Here is a 7,949-nt window from a genome sequence, read left to right on the forward strand (position 1 = left end):
GACTCTATTAGGTGCCAGGGGTTTCACTTAGATCCTCCATAAGCCTGGCAGCAGATAAGGCAGCTATCTTTATTTTTGAGGTACAAGAGATGCTGACTGGTGGTGGTGGGATTTGAACCTGGGTCTCATCTGAACACCAAGCCTAGTGTCACACCATCCTGCCTCTCTCTCCCCACTGCACTCTCCCCACAGCTGCTGCCCCACGGGCTGTTGAGGGCATTCTTAGAAACCCACAGCCCAGACACATCACCTGGGAAGCTGCCCAGGGCTGAGGCCCATTTCCCACCAGCACACAAGGACACTCCGAGGGGGCAGTTTTCTCTGAACTGTACAGCTGGTCTGAGCAAGCTCTTTCCCACATGGCAGTGAAGATGAACTGTGGTCTAGACTCTTCCTTTTATAGTAGGGCCAGGAGGGCTGAGACCATCATCATCATCATTATTATTATTATTATTATTATTACTACTACTACTACTAGAGGCACGGTGCACAAAAATTTGTGCACTCGGTGGGAGGGGGACCCTGAGCCTGGCCTGTGCCCTCTCACAGTCTGTGACCCCTCAGGGGATGACCACCTGCTCGCTTAGGCCTGCTCCTTGGGGAACTGGGCCTAAGCTGGCAATCAGGCATCCCTCTGGCAGCCCGGCATGGGGGCCGGCTGGTTTTCCCTGAATGGTGTCCTGGATCAGAGTGGGGGTCCCACTGGGGTGCCTGGCCAGTCTGGGTGAGGGGCTGATGGCTGTTTGCAGCTGGTCACACTCCCTTCAGGGTGGGGGTCCCCACTGGGGTGCCTGGCTAGTCTGGGTGAGGGGCTGAGGGCCTTTTTCAGGCTGGCCAGCGACTGAAGCTCACAACTTCTCCTTTTTTTTCTTTCTTTTTTTATTCTGGGATTTATTTACCTTCTATAATTGAAACTTTGTTGCTGTCACTGGAGCTGAGAACTGGCTCTTGCTTGCTCCAGCTCTGAGGCCACGGCCTGCTGAAAGCAGGTATCTGGGGTTTGTTTAGCTTCTATAATTGAAACTTTGTTGCTTTCGGAGCTCAGAGCCAGACCGCAACAGGTGGGGAACCTTGGCTTCCTCCATCACTGGAGCAAGCAAGCCTCCTGCTCGCTTCAGCTGCATGGCTGCTGGCCGCCATCTGGGTTGGTGGTTAATTTGCATATCACCCTGATTAGCCAACGGGAAGTGTAGCAAAGGTACGGTCAATTACCCTTTTTGTTTTTTATTAGATAGGATTATCATCATCACTTTCCTGTCCTCTCCTCTAACTCGGTCACTTGGCCAGTTGTAAAGAAGTCAGAGGGCGGGAAAATGGGACCCACACACTTAATTTGTTGGTAACAAGTGTGGCCCACGCTCTCAGAGGAGCCCGTGTTATATGCTGAATCAGTGTTCCGTGGCTGCTGCCCCAAATTACCATAAACCAGGAGGCTCAGGACAACAGACATTTACTCTCACAGTCTGGAGGCTCAGAGTCTGGAGGCTCTGGGAGGACCTTCCCTGGCTTCCTCCGGTTTCTGGAACTCCACGTGGAGGCGCTTTCCTCCAACTCTCACTCCTCTCTGTTGTCACACGCTGTCTTCTTTCCATGTGTCTGTGTCTCCTTTTTGGTAAGGACACCGGTTGTATTGGATCTAGGGCCCATCCTAACGCGATATGACCTCATTCTAAGTAAACTAATGACATCAACAAAGACGCCACATGCTGAGCTTCTGTGTGGACATGAATTCTGGGGGGACACTATGCAAGCCGGTGCCTCTCTGGTGGCAGAGAGACGAGAGACATACAGTCCCGCACATGCTCACCCTGTGCAGCAGACACGTGCCCAGCGCCCCACCCTCCGTGTGCCTGTTCCATGTCAGGGGCTGCGATAACTCTGGCTTCATTGGCGTGGGCCATGTGGCCCTGGGTCCAATGCTCTCAGTGTGTGGCTACCCAAGAGAGATGCAGTCACAGAAGGTGATGACACTGGTGACGATGAGCTGAGCCTCCTGTGTCTCCAACCCTCTCCCAGTGCTCACCTCCCGCCCCTTCCACCATCAGCTCGTTCACCAAAGCTCATTCCCAAGCGGCCCTTCCCTCCACGTCGGGCTGAGTCAGGCCGTGGAAACTCCCTCTGCTCTTCCTCATAGCTCCGAGGGTGTGGGCAGCTCCCGCCGCTGTCTCTCAGCAGATTCTGACTCAGGCCTGCCCCTGAGGTGGTGACACGCACATGTATGTCACAGCTGGAGTAACACACATGCACATGCAGGCGGAGCCTAGAGCCCAGGGGTTCGAGGATAACCTGAAGAGGAAGGAGACAGAGATGATAGACTTTCCTCATGTCACTTTGGGGACTCTGGCCAAGCCCCCAGCCCAGAATAGCACCTGGAAATACCATTGACCAATGTTCTTCAGCCGGAGCCTCACAAAATCACAAAGACACACTCCCGAGAGCAATCTGATGTGACATGGGACACAACTTCACGGGCCTTGCGCTCAAGGGGGGCCCCCCCGCAATGACCAGGAGGACCCACTGTGGATTCGGGTCAGCTCCAAGCTTTAGCGATTTTAAAGCTATACTTTCATGAAAAAAGTACGCATTTTCTCAAAGCCTCATGTTCGTCATTTGCACAACGGACATAATAATTTCTAATTCACAGGGTTGCTGCGAGGATCACACAAGACACTGAACTGAGCTCATGGAGCTCAGGCCTGCCCTGTGATGTCACAGTCCAACTGGGACCTTCATCCTCTGTCCCTTCCAGCGAGAGGACAGATTCACAGGTTCGGCATCACAGCCCTGGGCAGCGTGGCAATGCTGAGGCTCTAACACTTACAGCTTCTCCTTTCTCCCCTTCCCCCATGACTTTCCTATTTGCAGAAAGTATTTTCTATAATTTCTCTTTTTAATCTTTCTTATAAAATGAAAACTTTTAAAATTTTTAAAAAAATGTTTTTTCAATTACAGTTTACTTTCAATATTATTTTGTACGAGAGGCCCGGTGCACAAAATTCGTGCAGTTGGGGAGTCCCTCAGCCCAGCCTGCACTCTCTCACAGTCCAGGAGCCCGCGGGGAGCAGGCCTAAGCCAGCAGTCAGACACTCTTAGTGCTGCCTCGGAGGCGGAAGAGGCTCCCGCCGCCTCCACTGCACTCACCAGCCATGAGCCCAGCTCCTGCATTGAGTGTCTGCCCCCTGGTGGTCAGTTCACATCATAGCGACTGGTCGTTCCGCCATTCAGTCGATTTGCATATTAGCCTTTTATTATATAGGACTAGAGGCCTGATGCACGAAATTCATGCAAGGGCCTTGGCTCCCGCTGCCTCAGCAGCCACCTCTGCCTTGGCCCCCACCCTCCAGGGCTTTGTCTGGAAGAACATCCAGAAGGACGTCTGGTCTAATTAGCATATCACGCTTTTTATTATTATAGATTAGTCTCAGGTGTAGAGCATAGCAGTTAGACAATCATATACTTAAATGATTGCGTTTCTTTATTGACCTTTATAGCATCACTTCCAAGGTCCTCAAATGAAGAGCATTGACTGGCCAGGGCTGGATCGGGGCCTGGAAATCACCAGCTACGTTTGCAGAAGGAGCGATCCCCATGGGTAGTCACTGTGCCTGCTGCCTGAGGATCCAGGGCAGCTGGTTTTTTAAGAGCTCTTTCAGCTAAATTACTAGCATTTGCTCTCTCCACATCCTCAGCTAATGCTGGTCCTCTGCTCTTTGGGATCAAATTGAGCTTAAACAAAGTCAACTTTTAAAATCTATTTCGCCTTTGACTCCAGTAAAAGCCATGTGCAATTTCAGGAGGAGAACCGCACCATTTCCTGGGCCTGCCAACCTCGCCGAGGTGTTGGGTGACTCCTCAGCGTTCTCGTCAATCTGATGTGAAACTCACCCAAACCCCTTCATGCACCTGCCGCAGACTGCAGCTCCGCCCACTGCCCATTTATGTGAATCAAGTTTTATTGGAACACAACCCACTCACCCACGGACACATGGCCAATGGCCCCTTTTGTACAACAACTACAAATTTGAGTAGTTGTGAGAGAGACTGTATGGTCTTCGAAGCCCAAGCCATTAACTGTCTGGCCCTTTACAGAATAAAATCTGCCAATCCCTACTCTGCAATACCATTGACCAATGTTACTGGGCTCCCCGTTATTGGTCCATGACTCAGGTATCCATGAATCATTTTATTTCTCTTTTTTTATATAAAAAAATAAATTTTTAGAACAGTTTTAGGTTTACAGAAAAATTGTGCAGCTACAGAAAAATTGCCCATGTACAGCCCCCCCCACACACACACACACATAACTCCCCTGCTAGTAGCAATTTCGTTGGTGTTACAAATGGTGGACCAAATATTGCATTCTTTACATGTTAATAGTACATTATTATTAACTAAGTCCATGGTTCACTTTTGGGTTCACTCTTGCTGTTATATTAATCTATGAGTTTTTAAAAATCTCTTTGTTTCTTCCTTTAGAATTTATTGCTATTATTTTTTAATCACAAAAGTCAAGGTTCTTTCACCCACTATCCGACCTTCCAAGGGCAATGCTAACACAGCTGCCACGTGCACTCTCTGATGGGTCCGGTGCACAGAGCACGCGGCCTGGCGCTCTTCCTAATAAAGCAGTGGGCTCCACACGGTGCCTGGAAACTGGCTTTCCCGCCAAGCCGTGTTCCATGGACAGCCTCCACAGAGCTTTTCATGGCTGCAGGAAGTCTACTGAATGCACATGCCACGGTCTGCTGATATGTTCTCTGACCAGGACGCATGGAGACTACAGTTGGTCCTTGAGCAACATGGGTTTGCACGGCGTGGGTTCATTGGCACACGGAGTTTTTCCAGTCAATTTACAGCCAGTCCTCCATATTCCTGGGTTCCGAGGATCCAACTAACCACAGACAGAAAACAGTCTTTTTAATCCGCAGTTGGGGATCAGTGGGCGGGGAGGGCAGGCTGAATGCATTGTTCTGTGCCATTTTGTATTAGGGCCTCGAGCATCTGTGGATTTTGGTATCCGCAGGGGTCCTGGAGCCAACCCCCCACAGATACTGAGGGACAATTTAAGTTTTGGGGGGAATCAAAAGTTATACTCGGATTTTCCCGCTAACCCCAGCCTTGAAGGGTCGGCTGTATTTGCAGCGCTGTGTGCTCACAGCCAGCACTGCAGTGAGCGTCCTGTCCATTCGCCTCGAAGCACTTGGGTAGCATTTCTGTAGAACAGATTCCAGGGAGGGGACTGTCCAGGCAGCGAGTACGAACATGTTTAACTTCGAGAGAAATGGAACGGAAGGCCGCCCATAAAGGTGGCAGAATTTACGTGCCCTTTCTCCCACACAGACCAGGGTTCTGAGAGAAAAAGTGTAGACCCCAGGGGTTCCATTTCTCTCAAAGTAGAACAACAACTTCCTCTCTCTCTCTCTATCAAAACTAATCAATTTTTTAAAGAAAAGAATCCACCCAAAAAAAGACTGGTCCTTTACAGAGCTTGAGACCACAGGCTGCTTGCTACAAACTATAGAAAGCACTAGAATCCTGGTGCTTAGCACCTAAGCACAGTCCTTTTCTCTCAGCATGCTTTCCTTTCCTCAAGACAATGCGATGAATTCTCACAGGAGGCTGGGGGAGACTAAATCAAATTTTTAAAGAAAAGAATCCACCCCAAAAAAGACTGGTCCTTTACAGAGCTTGAGACCACAGGCTGCTTGCTACAAACTATAGAAAGCACTAGAATCCTGGTGCTTAGCACCTAAGCACAGTCCTTTTCTCTCAGCATGCTTTCCTTTCCTCAAGACAATGCGATGAATTCTCACAGGAGGCTGGGGGAGCTCACTGAGGGGTCACTCTATTTCATGGATTTCATGGGGTTGTGCTTTTCTGTTTTGTGCATGTTCTTCTATGTAAATCATAGTTCCCAATGAAGTCCTCCAGCTTGAAGAACCTAAAAGCCACTGGTTTAGTTTCACTTATTATACCATATCTGTAGTAGATGCACTATATACTATGCCTATATATAGTGTGTGTATGTATATATATAGAGAGAGAGACAGAGAGAGATGGAGAGGAACAAAGACAGGCATATAGCTACTGATAAATACCCATGCATGCGGGAGATCTCTATTGTGTAGTGTGTGCAGGATATAATAAAGAAAAGAAACCACAAAATGGAGACACGCCCCCCAGAGAGAGATGGAGAGGAACAAAGACAGGCATATAGCTACTGATAAATACCCATGCATGCGGGAGATCTCTATTGTGTAGTGTGTGCAGGATATAATAAAGAAAAGAAACCACAAAATGGAGACACGCCCCACAGGTGTGGACACGGTGGAAGGTGGCCTTCGGAGTTCTGGGTCAGGCTGCCGCCCGACCACGTGCCCCGTCCCCGTGAGTCGGGTCTGCAGGCCCAGCCTGGCAGGCACAGCCGTGCCACCGGCTAATCTTCCTGAGAAGCCGCTCACCACGCACTCACCCGCGAAAGCCCTCGAGTGACTCACGCGGCTCCTCACAGGACCTGGAGACCTTCGTGAGGCAGCGTATCTGCCCCCCTTCTCGGGCCATCTAAGAAGTGATGAGCAATCCAGGCAGCTCTGACTACAAAGGAAAAAAACAAGAAGTTCCCATCACCCGGGCTTCCTGAGGGAGCCAAAGCACGCAGGCCTGCAGGCTGTATTGACAGCGCCTTGGCCAACTCTCCTGGGGATTTAAAGCTGTTGCGCCACCGTCAGCACCAAGCATACGAGCATCGTTACAACCACAGTCTGAGAATCAAAATGATGGATCCACAGCCACATGCGCACTGTTGACGGTCCCAATGGTTTCCCTTCAAAGCTAGAGTTTTATTTCTCGTTTATACTCCCCTCCTTCCCTCCAAAACGGAGTTCGATTCCTAGGGCTGCCGTGTAGCAAGGCACCTCAGGCGGGTGGTGTAGAGGGATAGACACTGATTCTCTCACAGCCTGGAGACCGGAAGTCCGAGCTCAGGGTGTGGGCAGGGCTGGTTCCTTCCAACCGCTCCTTGTCCCTGTCCCAGCTTCTGGTGGCTGCCAGCCGCTCTCGGCGTTCCTGGGCTTGTCGAGACATCACTCCAGTCTCTGCCCCATCTCCAGGTGGCAGTGCCCCTGTGCGTCTCTGTGCCCGGTTTCCCTCTTTCTATGAGGACCCCAGTCACGTTGGATTTCAGGCTCAACTCATAGAGTCTGACCTCATCTTCCCTCGATTACATCTGCCAAGGCCCTGTTTCTAACTTAGGTCCCATCCGCTGGTTTGGAGGGTAAGGCATGGACATAGCTCTTGCACAATGCAACCCCAAACGTCCATGAACAAGAGCGATGGACGCGCTCATGCACGGACAGTGCGCACGGGCACCTGGCCTGTGGAGGTGCCCATAGGAGCAGCTGAGCTGCTGGACTGGGGCGGCGTGGCAGGGAGCCCTATTTTCTGTGTCATTAGAAAAGCATTTCTGAGCTTCGGCTCCCCACATGGCAGCGGGGCCAGAGAGGCCCCACAGGTGCAGAGCTGGCCGGGGCCTGGGCCAGGGCAGGGCCGAGGAGGCTCAAACTGCAAGTGGCCACACACTCGGGGCCTGGAGGAGCCCGGCAGAGGACAGCCACCTGCACGGTCCCAGTGCTTCTGTGTAGTTGAAGGGCCGCCGGCTGCCTGGGTGGGTCTCCCCTCCCGCTGGCAATGGTGTGCCGTCGGAATGTGAATGGACCTGAGATCAGGTGCCATCCAGGTCTTATATAATTTTGTATATGATTTATGGGCCCCCTTTAAGGCAAAGAATACAAAAATTATCCAATCGAAATTAGGTGCGAATATGAATTCCTATTTAGAATGCAAATAGGTCACAAGAAATGACTAGAGCCCTAGAAATTCAGGCGACTTCCTTGTGCAATCTCTTCAGGCAATTTACCAGGCAGGCCGACATGGGTTGCATTCTGCTCGCC

The sequence above is a fragment of the Myotis davidii genome, unplaced genomic scaffold, assembly GCF_000327345.1.
Source record: "Myotis davidii unplaced genomic scaffold, ASM32734v1 scaffold512, whole genome shotgun sequence".
NCBI lineage: Eukaryota > Metazoa > Chordata > Mammalia > Chiroptera > Vespertilionidae > Myotis > Myotis davidii.